The sequence below is a fragment of the Oncorhynchus clarkii genome, chromosome 9 (assembly GCF_045791955.1).
Source record: "Oncorhynchus clarkii lewisi isolate Uvic-CL-2024 chromosome 9, UVic_Ocla_1.0, whole genome shotgun sequence".
Classification (NCBI taxonomy): Eukaryota; Metazoa; Chordata; class Actinopteri; order Salmoniformes; family Salmonidae; genus Oncorhynchus; species Oncorhynchus clarkii.
The window spans coordinates 37,272,413-37,290,967 of NC_092155.1; the positions used below are offsets into that span (position 1 = coordinate 37,272,413).

The 18,555-nt window shown below is 41.9% G+C and overlaps 1 pseudogene; it reads left to right on the plus strand.

The window, feature by feature from the left end:
* Window positions 1-1,737: 1,737 nt before the first annotated feature.
* On the plus strand, window positions 1,738-17,271 carry LOC139417534 (ammonium transporter Rh type B-like; annotated as a pseudogene).
* The last annotated feature ends 1,284 nt before the right edge of the window (window positions 17,272-18,555 follow it).

Here is an 18,555-nt window from a genome sequence, read left to right on the forward strand (position 1 = left end):
TGTAGAGGTCCTGGATGGCAGGCAGCTTAGCCCTAACACTACCCTCTGTAAGTGCCTTGCGGTCGGATGCCGAGCAATTGCCGTACCAGGCAGAGATGCAACCAGTCAGAATGCTCTCGATGTTGCAGCTGTAGAACCTTTTGAGGATCTCAGGACCCATGCCAAATCTTTTTCGTTTCCTGAGGGGGAATAGGCTTTGTCGTGCCCTCTTCACGACTGTCTTGGTGTGTTTGGACCATTCTAGTTTGTTGTTGATGTGGACACCATGGAACCTGCTCCACTACAGCCCCATCAATGAGAATGGGGGCTTGCTCGGTCCTCCTTTTCCTGTAGTCCACAATCATCTCCTTAGTTTTGGTTACGTTGAGGGATAGGTTGTTATTCTGGACCAAGTAATTGGGCGTCACTAAAGCGGAAAGGTGGAATAAACGAGTCAGGAGTAGGTTTTCTTGATTGAACACAGTTCTCTATTGAGGGCATTTGGTCAACACAAACACTCCAACATAATCAATGAAAATCTCCCAAGGAAAAAACATACATCTTCTCCAGATTAAACAGGAACACAATACGATTATCTTTAAACTACAACAGAAGTCATGGGATTGTCACCGTCTTAGTGGTTCTTCATGGATAGCTCCTCTGCCTCGGTGGCCATCTTCCAGAGATAGTTTTCCCCCCTTCTCTGCTGGTTCCATACTCTCTCTTATAGGGGAAGGAGAATATGTTATTAGTACCGTCAGCTGTGCTTAATTGCTTCTGGTTACCTTGTCTCCCATGCCTTGTTGGGCTACTATCCGTGAGCCCAGCCTGCACTCTGGTGGTACTTCCACATCAATGAATAGCATTCTCACATAAGTGTTCCTTTAGTCCAGGTGTGAAAAGCCAGTGTGGAGTGCAATAGGGATTGCATCATCTGTGGAACTGTTTGGGCGGTATGCAAATTGGAGTGGGTCTAGGGTTTCTGGGATAATGGTGTTGATGTGAGCCATTACCAACCTTTCAAAGCACTTCATGGCTACAGATGTGAGTGCTACGGGTCTGTAGTCATTTAGGCAGGTTGCACGTGTGCAAGAGTAACAAACACCAGATCTCATCATTGCATGGTTTCATTACACAGTGATGATGTTTTGAGTGTTTTTATTGTAAGTGCATTGGATTGAACCCCCCCACCCCCCCCCCCCCCCCACCCACCCACCCACAACAAGAACCTCAAACACACAAATGTGTTCACAGTTTGTGTGTTGAGGAACATTTATCTGTTACTTTTGAGCAATTTTTTTTCACTTTGTGTCATCTCAGGTCTGCACTGTGTATAAGAATACTGTATGTAAAGCAGGAAGTACCAGTGACTCGCTCAATACGGAAGTGGTCAGATGACACAGATGCTAAACTACAGGACAGTTTTTCTAACAGACTGGAATATGTTCTTGGATTCTTCCAATGGCATTGAAGAGTAAACCACATCAGTCACTGGCTTCATCAATAAGTGCATCGATGACTTCATCCCTACAGTGATTGTACGTACATAACCCAACCAGAAGCCATGGATTACAGGCAACATCCACAATGAGCTAAAGGGTAGAGTTGCCACTTTCAGGGAGCGGGACTCTAACCAAGAAATACCACTATGCCTTCAGACGAACCATCAAACAGGGAAGGCCTCAATACAGGACTAAGATCGAATCGTACTACACCGGCTCCAACACTCGTCGGATGTGACAGGACGTGCAAACTACTATGGACTACAAAGGGAAGCACAGCCGCAAGCTGCCCAGTGATACGTGCCTACCACACTTCTATGACTTCCATGCTCACTTCGAGACAAGCAACACCGAAGCTGTTCCGGGCGACTGTGTGTTCACGCTCTCCGTAGCCAATGTGAGTAAGACCTTTAAACAGGTCAACATTCACAAGGCCGCAGGACCAGATGGATTATCGGGACGTGTGCTCCAAGCATGCGCTGACCAACTGGAAAGTGTCTTCACTGACATTTTCAACCTGTCCCTGACCGAGTTTGTAATACAAACATGTTTAAAGCAGAACACCATAGTCCCTGTGTCCAAGAACACCAAGGTAACCTGCCTAAATGACTACCAACCCGTAGCACTCTCGTCTGTAGCCATGAAGTGCTTTGAAAGCCTGGTCATCGCTCACATCAACACCTTTATCCCAGAAACCCCAGACCCACTCCAATTTGCATACCGCCCCAACAGATCCACAGATGATGCAGTCTCTCTACTGCACTCCACACTGCCCTTTCCCACCTGGACAAAAGGAACACCTACGTGAGAATTCTATTCATTGACTACAGTTCAGCATTCTATACCATAGTGGCCTCAAAGCTCATCACTAAGCTAAGGACCCTGGAACCAAACACCTCCCTCTGCAACTGGATCCTGGACTTCATGACGGGCCGCCCCCAGGTAGTAAGGGTAGGTAACAACACATCTGCCATGCTGATCCTCAACACGGGGGCCCCTCAGGGGTGCATGCTCAGTCCCCTCCTGTTCTCCCTGTTGCTCAGTCCCCTCCTGTACTCCCTGTTCACCCATGACTGCATGGCAGTGATCACACATGGATTCTATCAACCTTATCCATGTACTGTTAAAGCTCCCATCGCAGATTGTATGACAATGCTTCCAACATACAAGAAAGATATGTGTTGATACTGATAGGATCAAAAGAAATCCAGCGCTGCTCTCTAAACAGTTTTCTCCATTCAAATCTTACCTTAACATTATAATTATTTCACAATACTGACGACAGATCAGCCCCTAAAGATACATTACACCTATGGCTGCAAATAGTGAGGCGGCTTATTCTAAATGCTTAGGGCGAAAATGTAGTACAATAGAAAATAGAACTTGATTAAACATGAAATTGATTTCAATATGCTTTAAATATATAGGCCCATGTTGCTTAATTATCTTGCTATGCAGTCATTTCAGTTTACATTTTAAGTATATTTGTATCCTTTGGTTGTTTGTAACAATTCCAAAGACATTGGCAACTTTGTATTTGTAGTCAACTTTGTTCTGAAGCTAACAGTGGTCACAGAGAGACAGAAAAACATATTGATTCCGTGTATAGCAGATATCTTGTGTATAATAATGCCCTTAGCTGTCCTACGAGTGGTCTGAGGCAGTCGGTAAATAAAGAGCATTTTCAAGTGCAACATTAGTAACGATGGTTTTCGGAAATAGCTTGGAAACAGCTTGGAGATTTAACGATGCCATCCTACAAAGGTTCTAACAAAGAACTTAGCCTTAACAATGGAAATACATGTCGTTAAACTTTAAGAAAATATGGAAGGCACGTGAAAGGAGGTGAATGTAGAGTCACATTTTCAATGTTGCAAGTCACATTAATAAAAATACAGTACTTGAGAAGTATAAAATAAATGTTTCAGGTTAAACTAAACCTAAAATAAAAGGTTAAAATACCATGAATTAATTGAATCTATGGTGCCAGGAAGTGAGCTGTTTGCTGGGCAGCTGTGTACAGTCCATCTGAGAATGGTGTTGAGGGTTTGTCATTGTCTTGAGGGTTTGCACATACAGTATACAAGTAGACAAAATGCAAGCAGTGCAGTTCCACACTTAAAAGTTTGAAATCAAGTCATTATCCACTGTGACCTTGTCTACTTGTATCAGTACATTCGTAAAACTTAAACATCAAATAAGCCTCACCTCATATAGTAAATGAGCAATTACATTTTTTTGCTGACCAAATTCAATACTCTCTCATTGACCTCCATACAAAAACTCCTCAATTGGTTGCATTTAGTCACTCTCTTCTCTGTCCTGGAACAAGACGAGTGTGTTGTCAGTCTCTGGCTGATGGTGCCCGCCTTCCTCCACCTCCAGGACCCACTGCGCCTGATCATGGACAATCAAAAAAAAATAAGTGTGCATTTCCATTATTTCATGATCATTTGATTACTTTCAGAATTGTATCCAATGTCAATGTGAATCCCTTTTGGTGAGTTCATAGTGAAGATCTTTTAGTTATATGTGATCACTGGTGAGGTGTCTCAATGTTTATGAAGAATATGTTCAAATAAGCTCATTAGAAATTCATCAGGCTTTGGGCAAGCTAAACCCCAAACCGTGACACGCGTATGCACAAAATCATGTTCTGATTCCACTGCAATGTTGGAACTAGAAGCACAAGCATTTCGCTACACTTGCATTAACATCTGCTAACCATGTGTATGTGACCAATAAAATTAGATATGATTTGAAAGATAACTTTGATCAGTGACCACTACCATGGCACTGTGGCACACGGTTTTTGTGTTCTCACCAAATGTTTGTGCCACTAGTGGCAGTGGAACATCTTCCATTCGTCAAGATCTCATATGTGGTAGGGCAGCAACCGTGTTTGTGTCAGTGTGTGTTAGTCTCCACAGCAGGCATCTTGAGAGTTCTGAGAGTTACTTGGCAGTGGCATGTCTTCCTTCATCTAATAGCGGCATCTCCTCTCCAGAGAGTTACAACCTTGCATCTTCAGAGGTCAGGTCTGTCAGGCCCATGTTTGTGCCACTAGTGGCAATGGAACAACTTCCATTCGTCAAGATCTCAGCTAGGTCAGCCACCATGTTTGTTTGTGTTTGTGTCAGTGTGTTAGTCTCCACAGCAGGCATCTTCAGATGTAGTACTGCAATAAAAATTGTATTTTGTCCTCTCTCCACTCGTATGGCCCTCTGCCAGATCTCTGTGGTTGGTATTCATTTTACAACAGTGTTTCTCCTGTGGTATTTGAACATACCAATCAGGGATGAGCTGCATGACTCCAAGAACAGAGGTTCTGGTTGGTGGTACAGTTTGCAAAGCCCCTTTCCCTCTTTCCCAACCACCACCACAAGCTCACAGCTCTCTCCATCTTGCAACAGGTTTGGTCTGGTCCTTGCTCTTTTTTGTGGTTTTGGCTTTTTGGCTGTTCAATTGGCCTGGTCAGACTCTCCTCCAGTCTGTTGACTATTTGAGCTAGGGGACTCTTCACAGATCGCACCATCTTCTTGATTGTCTGCAGGTGGTTTTCAAACATGAAAATGCTCCCTTCAGCATAGGTTTCCCCATGTACAGGAGAAACTAACAGAACTCTCTTGCCTTCCATCTCTCAAGCTCATCAAGGCCTCTGGGGGTGCGAGGAAAGATGGAGGGGATCGACGACCTCAAATGTAGGAATCTGCTGATTGATGGAGCGCTGTAGAGAAGGTTCTCCCATCTACACAGAGGAACTCTGGAGCTCTGTCAGACTGACCATCTAGTTCTTGGTCACCTCCCTGACCAAGGCCCTTCTCCCCCGATTGTTCAGTTTGCCTGTTGACCAGCTCTAGGAAGAGTCTTGGTGGTTCCAAACGTCTTCCATTTAAGAATTATGGAGGCCACTATGTTATTGGGGACATTTTTTGTACCCTTCCCCAGATCTGTGCTTCGACACAATCTTGTCTTGGAGCTCTACAGACAATTCCTTCGACCTCATGGCTTGGTTTTTGCTCTGACATGCACTGTCAACTATGAGACCTTATATAGACAGGAGTGTGCCTTTCCAAATCGTGTCCAATCAATTTAATTTACCACAGGTGGACTCCAGTCAAGTTGTAGAACCATCTCAAGGATGATAAATGGAAACAGGATGCACCTGAGCTCAATTTTGAGTGTCATAGTAAAGGGTCTGAATACTTATGGAAATAAAGTATTTCTGTTTTAAAATTTGTATTATTAATATGAAAAACAAACAATACATTTAACAATGTCTACACTGTATTTCTGATCAATTTGATGTTATTTTAATGGACAAAAAATGTGCTTTTCTTTCAAAAACAAGGACATTTCTAAGTTTAACAAATATTTAACGTTTCAATGTTTTACAACAGGTATGAAAGACAATGACATAACTGTATGTAATATATCCTCTCTCTCTCTCTCTACCCCCTTGGGGTGTGTGTGACGTCTAGTTGCATGGGTGTTGTCAGGTTACAATCTGTGGGGTTACAAGCAGAGTTTGTGTATTTCTCCTGTCTCATCCGGTGTCCTGTGCAAATTTAAGTATGCTCCCTCTAATTCTCTCTCTCGCTTTTCTTTCTCTCTTTCTTCTCTAGGAGGACCTGAGCCCTAGGACCATGCCTAGCTGTCCAGCTTCTCTCATAGTCCTCCCATGTATGAGCACATGATGAACTAGGGTGGCACGGATTTCATCTGAGATTACTTGGCTTTGTTGTTGTTGTCGTTGTCCTCATCTTCATCCTCTCTATTGTCTTGCAACTTCAGCATTGTAAGGCTCCATTGTTCCAAAGCATATGGACATGCTTCTTGGCCCTATTTATTGATTCTGCCATTCTGATTGGTGTGTTAACAATTTTGAGGCTTAGTGTTTGCACCTGGAGAAAGGTGTGCTCTTTGAGTTTAGGTTGTGATGACTTGCGTTAATTATATTGAGAGCATGTGTTTGCTGAATGATTATATAGTACAATAAATTCTTCAAGCTCTGTCAAGTTGGTTGATGATCATTGCTAAAATAGGAAGAGTGATGTGGTGTTGGATTTGCCCCAAACATAAAGCCTTGTATTCAGCTTTGTATTCGTTGCCACATTTTTTTGCAGTTTTACTTTAGTGCCTTATTGCAAACAGGATGCATGTTTTGGAATATTTTTTATTCTGTACAAGCTTCCTTCTTTTCACTCTGTCAATGAAGTTAGTATTGTGGAGTAACTACAATGTTGTTGATTCAGCCTCAGTTCTCTCCTTTCACAGCCATTCAACTCTGTAACTGTTTTAAAGTCACCATTGGCCTCATGGTGAAATCCCTGAGCTGTTTCCTTCCTCTCCGACAACTCAGTTAGGAAGCATGCCTGTATCTTTGTAGTGACTGGGTATATTGATACACCATCCAACGTGTAATTAATAGCTTTGCTATGCTCAAAGGGATATTCAATGCCTGCTTTATAGATAGATCAAATCAAATTTTATTTGTCACATGCGCCGAATACAACAGAATACTATACAGTGAAACTCGTACTTACAAGCCCTTAAAACACTGCAGTTAAGAAAAATAAGTGTTAAGTAATTTTTTTTAAATAAAAGTAACAAATAATTAAAGAGCAGCAGAAAAATAACAATAGCTAGACTATATACAGGGGGTACTGGTACAGAGTCAATGTGCGGTGGCACCAGTTAGTAGAGGTAATTGAGGTAATATGTACATGTGGGTAGAGTTAAAGTGACTACGCATAGATAATAACAGAGAGTAGCAGCAGCGTAAGGGGGGGGGGGGGGGACAATGCAAATAGTCAGGGTAGCCACTTGATTAGCAGTTCAGAAGGCTTATGGCTTGGGGGTAATCAATTCAAATTTTATTTGTCACATGCGCCGAATACAACACCTTACTGTGAAATGATTACTTACAGGCCCTTAACCAACAATGCAGTTTTAAGAAAATCCCCCCCAAAAAAGTAAGAGATAAGAATAACAAATAATTAAAGAGCAGCAGTAAATAACAACAGCGGGGCTATATACAGGGAGTACCAGTACAGAGTCAATGTGTCAATATGTGGGGGCACCGGTGTCAAAGTAATTGACATAATTATTTACATGTAGATAGTTATTAAAGTGGCTATGCATAGATAATAACAGAAAGTAGCAGCAGCGTAGGGGGGTGCAAAACAGTCCTGTAGCTTAGCATCCGCTTCATCTGACCACTTTTTTATTGATAGATAAAATATAATAAATGCAACATGTAAAGTGTTGGTCCCATGTTTCATGAGCTGAAAACAAATATCCCCCAAAACACATTGAAATAGGCGGCAAACATTGGCAAGACATTCATTCTCACAGTGTTTATGCATCCAGATAGTGAAAAGTGGAGAAGAGACCAACGCTCAAAGTCAAGTTTAATATTTTCTAGTAGCTTTGTAAAGTTTGCCTTTAGGAAATCTTTCAAAATGGAGGGTAACTGAAACATCTGGATATGTGAATTTGCTTGTGACCCTTTTGAATGGAAGTGTAGCCAAACTGGTGGATCCATCATGCGGGAAAATAGGAAACATTTCACATTTATGCAGATATAGTTTATACCTAGATATGTCCCCAAAGGTTTCAAGAGTATTCAAAACCATTGGTGCAGATAACATTGGATCAGAGATAAATAAAAGTATATAATCAGCATAAAGTGAACAGCCCTGCCTAGTGGAATGTTGTAAAGGAAAGTATTCAGAAAGGATGGCATTACTTCAAACAGAAGCCAGTGGAAATGTGTATATTATTTTACCCCATTAAATAAATGCATCTCCAAAACCAAAGCCCTTTAAAGCTTGGAATAAATAATTCCATTCTAATATGGTCAAATGTTTTTTCTGCATCCATCAAAATAACTATTTCTGAGTTTGCAGAGGGTGGAGTATATATATATATATATATATAAATAATATAAATGGGCATCTCAAAAAAAAAAAGTGTCTGTTTTTAAATAAACCCTGTCTGATCGGGGTTGATTATAAAAGGTAAGGCAGTCTTAAGGAAAAGTGATAGATATGATACAATATGTTATAGCTTAATAGGACTGTAGGAGGCACACTCAATGGGATCTTTATCTTTCTTTAGAATTATTGATATAGAGGCTTGGTAAAAAGTATGGGGTAGAGATTTGGTATCAAACAGGTGGGAGAAGGCTGAGGCTAAAAGCGGTACGAGTTGTTAAGCAAATGTCTTTAAAAAAACTCAGCTGAGAACCTGTCTGGTCCCGGTGCTTTGCCATTCTTTAAGGACTTTATGGCTTGTAAAATTTCTGAAGAGGTAAGTGGTTTATCAAGATCCATTCTAACTTTGTCGTTTAGCTTCGGTATTGGTAAACTTGAGGGGATAGTGTCTGTCAACTGGGAATCTCCAGAGGCTTCAGTGTTATATAAATCAAAGTAAAAGTTTTATACTGATTATTGAGCACATCATTTGAAATCAGACCTTATTTTTTTACCAATCTACCAATTGGTGCCCTTCTTTGCGAGGAATTGGAAAACCTCCCTGGTCTTTGTGGTTGAATCTGTGTTTGAAATTTTGACTGAGATTCCTTACAGATAATTGTAGCTGTGGGGTACAGAGATGCGGTAGTCACAGTGGCAAATCGTGACTATAGGACCTAGGCCTTTAGGAGGGACCAAAAATCTTCCAATACATTGTATCAAACTAAAAAATCTAGAAAATCTCCTCCATAGGAGGTAGGTAGCTGGGTCCAGGGGCAGGCAGGTCATACACAGTAGGTCCAAAAATGGCAACAGTACAGGCAGGGAATAGGCAAAAGGCGTCATGAGTGAGGCAGGCAGGCAAAAACGATCATACATGGGAGGAGAGACAGGCGGTGAAAACCCAGTGCTCCGAAAAAGTCTCTCTCAAAACAAACAATACCTCACAGTGATGGGGTGCAAGGAACTGAACTAAATAGTGTGGGATGATGACATGCAGGTCTGTGAACAGGTGATTAGAATTCCTGTGATTGGGATCTGGAAAGTGGGCTGCCACACTTTACACAGAGTACAATCTAGAAAAAGGATACACATCATCATGGCAAGCACATAAAGTTTGTGCCTTTTGTAGCGGCTAGAACTGTTCACTTGTTTGTCACTGATAAGTAACGTGACCAGATGGACCAATACAATTCAATTTCACGCTTCGCGCCAAAATGGCCCAATCATAGCTGTGTATGCAGACAAAGTGATGATCGGTAGCAGGATTTTCTAACAGTACAGTTCTGAAAACCAGGAGGAAGGAAATCCCTGGCCGCATCTCAAAGAACACTTCAACTTCAAGCAGAGAAGAGAAGAGGAGACAGTGTAACTATGGAATGTAAGCTCTGCTTACCAAAGATGGTGGCGGTGGCTGACTACAAAAACTCTGCATCAAACTTGAGGAAACATGTAGTGGTACAAAAGTTATAAATATATTTTATCGTGTTGTGTAGGCTATGTAATGTAGCTAACAAAGTGTTGCTACTAGCCAGCTGCATTCAATCTGTAGCATAATGCTAACGTTAGCTAGCTAATCCTGTTGCTAGCTAGTGAGAAGCTAACCCTGACCAACGTCTTTATACAGCTGAAGAACTATAAGCTGTAGTGCGTGCTACTACCGCATTGACATTATGGTGGCTAGTAGCTAGCCATCCCCATAATGTAAGTTGTTGGGGATAGCTAATAGTGAAAGTAATGCATTTGTGAATATAAATAAATAAATAATTTTGATACCTGGGCTTTTTAGGTTTGTACAGTATATATTTTTTTGCTTGCTCATTACCTAGCTATATCTGTTTGGATCATTGAGTTTCGAATAATAGCCCAAAATCATTTTTGGTAAAACTATAGTTATTCTAACTGGGGAAAAGAAAGAACAATATTCCCCAATAACCGTATGTATTTGGACAGTGACAATATTCAAAACATGCTGTAATTTCTAAATGGTTAATTTGATATGAATAAAAACACCTGCACTTTAACCCCATTGTCATTATTTTAAAATCCAATGTGCTGGACTACAGAACCAAAACAAAAATGTTGTCATTGCCCAAATACTTACAGATTGCACTTTGTGCTGGTTTAAGTTCATTTGTATAAAACCAAACTGGTCAGGCTATATAAATTTTGCCTAGATTGATGCAATGATTTTGTCTACAGAGGAAACATCCATTAAAGATGACAAACTACAATATGCTTGCCTCTGCAACCACAAACAAACGAACCAAGGAACTATCAAACACCTCTTCAACTTGCAAGAAAACAAAGATGTCTGAAATGATGGCAGTGGGAGGAGCCAGGTGCATCTCACAGGCAACCGTTGACAAGCTTGTCAATTTGATCTGAGGGCTATTCTCTGGTCAAACAACCAGCTTTTAAATAGTTGGTAACCACCCTGCATCCTCAATGCAAAGTGATCTACTGTTCATTCAAGAATACATGAAGCAATCACATGAAGAAGAGAGTTATGGCAGACCTTGGCAGGGTAAATTATGTTGCCACCACCACTGATTGTTGGACAGCTCAAAGGAGTTACATGGATAGATGAAGAAACTCTGGTAAGATGTTCTGCTGCACTCGCATGCAAGCGATTGAGAGGTTCCCACACATTTGATGTGCTTGCAGGTGCCCTCGATGGCATCCATTGTGCATAGAGGATCAGGGGGAAAGTGGTAAGAACCACAACAGAGAGTGCAAAGCATTCAATGTTTTTGGTGAGTGTAACGGATGTGAAACGGCTAGCTTAGTTAGCAGTGTGCGCTAGCGTTTCAATCGGTGACGTCACTTGCTCTGAGACCTTGAAGTAGTAGTTCCCCTTGCTCTGCAAGGGCCGTGGCTTTTGTGGAGCGATGGGTAACGATGCTTCGTGGGTGTCAGTTGTTGATGTGTGCAGAAGGTCCCTGGTTCGCGCCCGGGTATGGGCGAGGGGACGGTCTAAACTTATACTGTTACATGAGCAGAGCCAGGCAGTTGAGTCAGCAGACCGAGACTCAGATGCTGAAGAGCCAGCAGAGCAGGTTGAATACCAAGACACCTATTCCATCCTAGAAAATTACAGTGGCCTAGAATATCAACTCCCTCAGCAACACCCGGTGTGCATGTCACCTGCTGAACCTCATTGCAACAAGCTGAAGTTGTAGAGAATGAGTGCAAACTGCAGTTGATCCGTCCAAATCAGACACGTTGGAACTCAACTTACCTGGCTGTGGAGAGGATCACGCGTATCATACAAGAGAAGGGGGAGGATGCCATAAGAAATGTGTGTGAAGAATTAAGTGAAAATGTGACTAGCAATTCTTTGAATCATTGTAATGTTTTCCTATTACAGTAATATTTATTGTCCATGAGATGTTAGAATTCTAAGAGGTATTACATTTACCTTGTCTTTCAGGCTGAGCCCGGCAGAAACGTCCTTCTTGAATGAGTACTGCAAAGTGATGAAGCCTTGAACATTCTACAATCTGAGACCAGTGATTTCTTTCTAAAAACAAAACTTCAAAGGCCGGAAGCATCTTCGAAATGTGCCTACCACTTATCAGAGCCATTCAGAACGGTCTCCAAAAGTTATTTGGAGAAATGATGGAGGAGCCACAGCTTTTTGCTGCTGCAATCCTTCTGCCAAAGTTCAAGACGTCTTGGACTGACAAAGCTGATGTCATCACAGCCGGTATGATTTCTTTACTCCAAAAGGTTTGAACCTCATTGTCCATATGATATCTTTTGATCTTTCAGTCTTTAATAGTTTTTTGTTTTTCTTTATTTAAGTTTCATTACAGGTGCTGGACAATAACCTTTGCATATAACTATGTTTGGGTACAGCCAGACATGGACTCAACATTAGAGAATTTGTTAGGTCTGAATGCATTTGAACAACTCAAATCAATCTCAGTATCTGAGAATAACAAGTGTGGAAGTCTGTGTTAGAGCTATTGCAATGCCAATAATATGATTGTGTTGTCAGCCACACAACAGTTTTCTGAAGCACTGGATATGTGAATGTTGTGTTGTTTCCAAGGTACAAGTTTGGCGTACATGAAGAATCCTTTTGACACAGTTACACGGGACGAGACTGAGCATCTAAGGCAGCATTCATCTGATGAAGAGGATTTCTTCTCATCACTGACAACCAAAGGGTCAGATGATACAGAGGAGCTGGATGGGTATCTTGCTAGTCCATCGGACAAAATGGTTTTCCGTACATAAAGAAGTTGTCCCTCAAACTCAACACAGGCCTGCCTTCGAGCGTCTTCTTAGCTGTGCTGGACTACTCTTCACTGCAAAGCGAGCCAGGATAGACTCAATTAAGTTAGAAAATCAGCTCCTACTGAAACTGAATGGCAAATTCAGAGGGAAGTGAAGTGAGTTAAGTGTTCGATAGGTAGTTCCGCAAAAAAAAAAAATGCCTTTTGAACATGTGAAGTTGAAGATTTAATATTAAAAATGTATTTGATCTTGTTGGTTATTTTCTGGAACATTTAGCCTGTCAAGCATTACATGTAAACAATATCACATATTGTGGCAGACCAGGGGGTTGAGTCAAAACGTTTACACAGATCAGACACGGACAGAGTAGGATTAGCTCAGTTTCAAAAGGTGTTTATTAAAATAAAAGTCCAAAAGAAAAGGTCTCCCCCAAGAGATACCACGGGATACCGTCTTCTGGGCTCCGGATCTTGCTGTATCCTGTGGGAATCAAAAACTGAACTTCCTCCGGTACCGTCCCCAACTATACTGGAGTCCTTTCACACCCCAGTCTCTCCCGTGTGCTGCCCTTCTGGCAGCTTTCTGGGACTTGTACAGCTGGTGAGCAATCAGCCCTTGATTACTCACCAATCAGCCACAATTAGTCCTGGCAGGAAAGCCCGTCGAGACCTGGCACGTCCAGCAGATAAAGCCATCGCCTCGTGATGTGTACTCCGTCTGTCACCAGGCCTCAACGAGTCTCCCTCTGGTGGCTGACCTGCTGTACGCCACAATATACATTAGTATATAGAAAAGTAAATGTTTTTGATATTAATTTGTTTGTGAAGCTTGGATTCAAATGTCCATTATTGTAAAAGGAGAATGAAAATAATCAAAATTGAAATAGCTAATTATTTTAGAAGTAACATAGAACTACTTTTTAAAATGTGCTACTTTTTACTTGAGTAGTTTTCAACACAAGTACTTCATTAAAAGTAACAGTACTTCTACTTGAGTAGGATTTTACAGTACTCTTTCCACCACTGAAAATAACAATAGCAAGACTATATACAGCTGGGTAACGGTAACGTGCTGGTTAAGCTGCAACAACAAAAAAATGATATATAAAAGTCCCACTCACCAGACAAGGCCTAGCCCAGGGCTCTACAACCCTGTTCCTGGAGCGCTACCCTCCTGTAGGTTTTCACTACAGCCCCAGTTGTAACTAACCTGATTTAGCTTATCAACCTGCTAATTTTTATGGTTGGAGCGAAAACATAAACAAACTACGCTGAACCGAACTACAGCGAAATTTGCAATGTGTCCAACCGGCCTCACAACCGCAGACCACATGTATGGTGTCGTGTGGGCAAGTGGTTTGCTGATGTCAACGTTGTGACAGAGTGCCCCATTTTGGCAGGGGAGGTTATGGTATGGGTAGGCATAAGCTACAGACAATGAACATAATTGCATTTTATCAATGGCAATGAGGACCATTGTCGTGCCAGTCATACATCGCCATCACCTCATGTTTTAGTCTAATAATGCGTGGCCCCATGTCACCAGGATCTGTACACAATTCCTGAAAGCTGAAAATATCCCAGTTCTTTCATGGCCTGCATACCAGACATGTCACCCCTTGAGCACATCTGGGATGCTCTGGATCAATGTGTATGACAGCATGTTTCAGTTCCTGCCAATATCCAGCAACTTTGCAGAGCCATTGAAGAGGAGTGGGACAACATTCCACAAGCCACAAATAACACCCTGATCAAGTCTATGCGAAGGAGATCTGCATGAGGCAAATGGTGGTCACACCAGATACCGACTGGTTCTGACCCACACCCTTAACTTTTTTTAAAGGTATCTGTTGTTCCAGTCCTGTGAAATCCGTAGAGTAGGGCCTAATTTATTTATTTAAATTTGACTTATATAAAATGTAAATCTTTGAAATTGTTTCATGTTGCGTTTACATTTTGGTTCAGTATATATTTAATTTTCAGGGTAGCTTTACTGTAGCTCAACTTCTTCCAATGTGAAGTAATTGGTAGCTATATTTTATAGAGTAGCTTCTCCAACACTGACCCTGCGATAGCTTATTGTAATAGCCAAAGTACAAGTAGCAGTGTTTCTATGCTTTTCTTATCTAGGGAGAGATAATACAATGGCAAGAAAAAGTAATGCTGGTCATATTTGTGAAACAGCTGTCAGCGTGAAGAAGCATTTCACAATTCTGAGGGTGAGAATTCCTGTCCTGGAGGTGCTCTTCCTAGCCCTATATGCTGCCTTTGTTAGCTACAACGATGATGCTAAACTGCAGAACAATGAGACCAAACCAGTGGACAACGCACTTTACAGATATTACCCATTCTTTGCTGACATTCAGGTGATGATATTAATCGGTTTGAGGTGCCTTCTGGTCTTCTTTTGCCTCTACGGCTTCAGTGGGACGGTCTTCAACCTTCTGACGGCCACCTTCGCCATCCAGTGGGCCATTCTGGTGCAGGGCTACTTCCAGTTCAGCCATGATGGGAATATCCACCAGGGGGCCATCAACCTGATCAATGCAGAGTTTGCCTGTGCCGTGGTGCTAATCTCCTTTGGGGCCGTCCTGGGGAAGACCAGCCTAGTGCAACTCCTAGTCAAAGCCCTGCTGGAGATCCCAGTGTTTTCAGTCAATGAATGTGCTGTGCTCAAGTACCTGAAGATCAACGACGCAGGGGGATCCATCCTCATCCACCTATTAGCCTGCTATTTCGGCCTGGGTGTAACGTTTGTCCTGTAAAGTCCACATCTGAACAAGGGCCACGGCAAGGAGAACACCAGTTACCAGTCAGACATCCTGTCAGTTATGGACACCTTATTTCTCTGGGTGTTCTGGTCCTCTTTGCTCTAACCCTGAAGGGAGATGACCAGCATGTGCTGGGTGTGATGGGATACAAGCATCTCAGCCCCTTTCTGGCCCACCACTTCCAGATCCAATGTGGTGTTCATAACCTGCATGGCCTCACAGGACTCGTATTTTATTTAACCAGGAAGGGCTCATTGAGATTTGAAATGTATTTTTCAAGAGCGTCCTGGCCAAGATAGGCAGCACCAAGTCATTACACAATTACAGACAGACAACATGAACAACTACAGGTAACCTAGGAAAAAAAACATAGAATTCACAAGAGTATTTCAAAATCATTAAACAGCAAATTAAAAATATTGACAGGTCAGGGAATCAGTCTCAAAATCCTTCATCAATGTTTAAAAAAAAAGTTATTCCAATTTAAAAGTATTTTGTAAGAAGTTCCAAGCCGATGGCGCAGAGTACATAAAAGCCCATTTACCAAACTAAATTCCAAGATTTTTACGAGGTTACAGTCTCAATCTCATTGCCCTGACAGGTAGTAATAGGTGAAAGGTTCAGAGGTATATTTTTTGCCTTAGGAAACACCATTAGTTTAGGTGTCAGTATTGAGGATAAGCTTCAATTGACACAAGGTATGTTGAACAATATAAAAAGCAGTTTGCAAGTTCTGGAAAGCTTTTGAGAGAGATGAGGCACAACAATAAATAACAACATTATCAGCATAAAAGTGAAGTTGTGCATTTTGCACATTTGACTAAATAATTTTAAAAAATAGTGAATAAGAGTACTGGGGCACACCATTAGACAGACAATTTAACAGACATGAGCCCATCAAATTGAGTGCACCGAGTTCTTCTATCAGACACATAGTTAGCAAACCATGCAGCTGCATGCGCCGAAAGACCGACACTCGACAATCTCTGCCTCAGTACAGCATGATCAACTGTATCAAAAGCCTTCGAGAGATCAATAAAAAGTGAGACAGTGCTGTTTTTTGTCAAGGGCTTCAGTGAAATCATTTAAAACCTTAACGGCTGCTGTAATTGTGTTATGCTTCTTTCTGAAGCCTGATTGGTACATTGATAAAATAGAGATAGTGAACAGATAAAATAGTTTTTATAGACAAGGGTTTCAAGTATTTTCGCCAGGGGTGACAGCTTTGAGATTGGCCTATAATTATTTTAAAGAGTTGGATCTCCCCCTTTTAAAAGTGGTAGGACAAATGCTGATTTCCAGATCTTTGGAATTTCATTAAATTCCAGGGTTAGATTGAACAGATATGTAGTTGGTTCAGCTATGAAATCAGCTGCCAGTTGTAAAAAGCAGGGACCAAGAAGATCAGGACCTGCAGGCTTTCTCTGATCTAAGGATTTTATGTACCTTCTGCACTGAGAATTGCAAAAAGCGCTGAGGGGTTATGTGCCATTGTGACAGCCACTGAGGTGTATGGACCCAGTATGTATGAGATCTTTAGCCACAGGGCACAGACCCTAAACTTCTGGAGCTCCAGGAGTTGATCCCTAGTCTTCAGCCAGGTCTGGGGCGCAGTGCCAGGGGACAGGCCCTCTACCAGCTGGCATCTGTGTTCTCCACTATCGGAGTGGCAGCACTAGGTGTATTGAGAGACTTTGTGTTGAAGCTGCCATATCTTGCATCACCCTCAGATGACCTCTGCTTTGATGATGAGCTATTTTCAATGTTCCGCCCGACTATGATTGTCCGATGGGTCTAAATGGTCAAATCAGAACTATCCTATGGGGCATTTGTTTTTCACATTGATTTTGTGTGAATTCATCTGATCTTCCAGTAGACGCGGTAAAGTACCATAGTGAGGCGGTGGAGTACCCTTTTTAACCAGCTCTTTTGCTATCTGGATTCTTGGGACGTCCCTACCCCATTGAAGTTGACATGTCAAATGGTAGGGGGTTAAGGGAGGAAGATAGCAGAAATGATTGATGAGTTCAAATGGATCAGCGCGTTGAGTAAATTTGGTGAAGGCGAATGTTCAACAGTAATATTGAAAACTGGAACAAAAAAATAAATTGTCTAAAATTGGAATGGAGAATACGTGTGCAAATGAATCACTTCTTGTTGGGATGCATATGTGGGAAACCCGTTTGAGGTGTCAAATTGTGAAGTATGCGCTTGGAAGAGTCTGTCAGAGTGACCAGGAGTGGTCTTATTTTAATTAATTGTATTTCTGAAGAGCAGAGGAAGATTGCAGTGAGCCTCAAAAGAATCCGGACCACAGAAGTTGTGTTTTGAACTTCGGAGTAGAGCACAGGTCAAAGGAGTCATCTCAGGGGTGCCAACGGATGTTCAGGTTGAATAGTTGAAGAGAATTCCTGGTGTGGTTGGTGCCTGGCATCTGACCCGCTGGGTGAATGGAGAAAAAGACGAAAGTCTGTCAGTCCTGTTGTTTTTTAAATAAAGAGCAAGTACTTATGCATGTGAAGCTTGGTTTTGTAAGATACGACGTAAGAGCTTTCGTCTCCAAACCACTGCAGTGTAAGAATTGGGCCATGTTTCAAGTGTATGCAGACAAAAAGATTATTCTGAAGAAAGGTATGTAGAAGGACGACGGTGTTGCAATTGTGGTGGATATAATGATGCTGAGTTCCTTGGAGTGCCCTGTAAGGGTGAAGGAAATTGAAGTGTCAAAAGTTAGAGCAGTCAATCGAATCTCATATGCAGAGGCGATTAAAAGGTTTGCAAAAACAAGTAATGCTAGTGGATACCCCACAGCCTGTAGTAAATGTTTGCTGACAGACAAAAAGGTACCCTGTGCCTCAAAAAGGGGGATTTTGTGTTCATTGCCACAGTTATAAACTGTACAGCAGAAGTCGAAGAAACTAGACATTATTGTGGCTGCAGCAGAAAAGTGTTCTGGATGCAAGAACTTAACATTGGAAGAGTTGCAAGGGGTACTGGTGCCGGAAGACCCCGCCCTCCCAGGTTCCCCTTGAGCCTGTGTAGGGATCAGATATGTTTTATTTATTTTTTGGTAGTTCAGTTT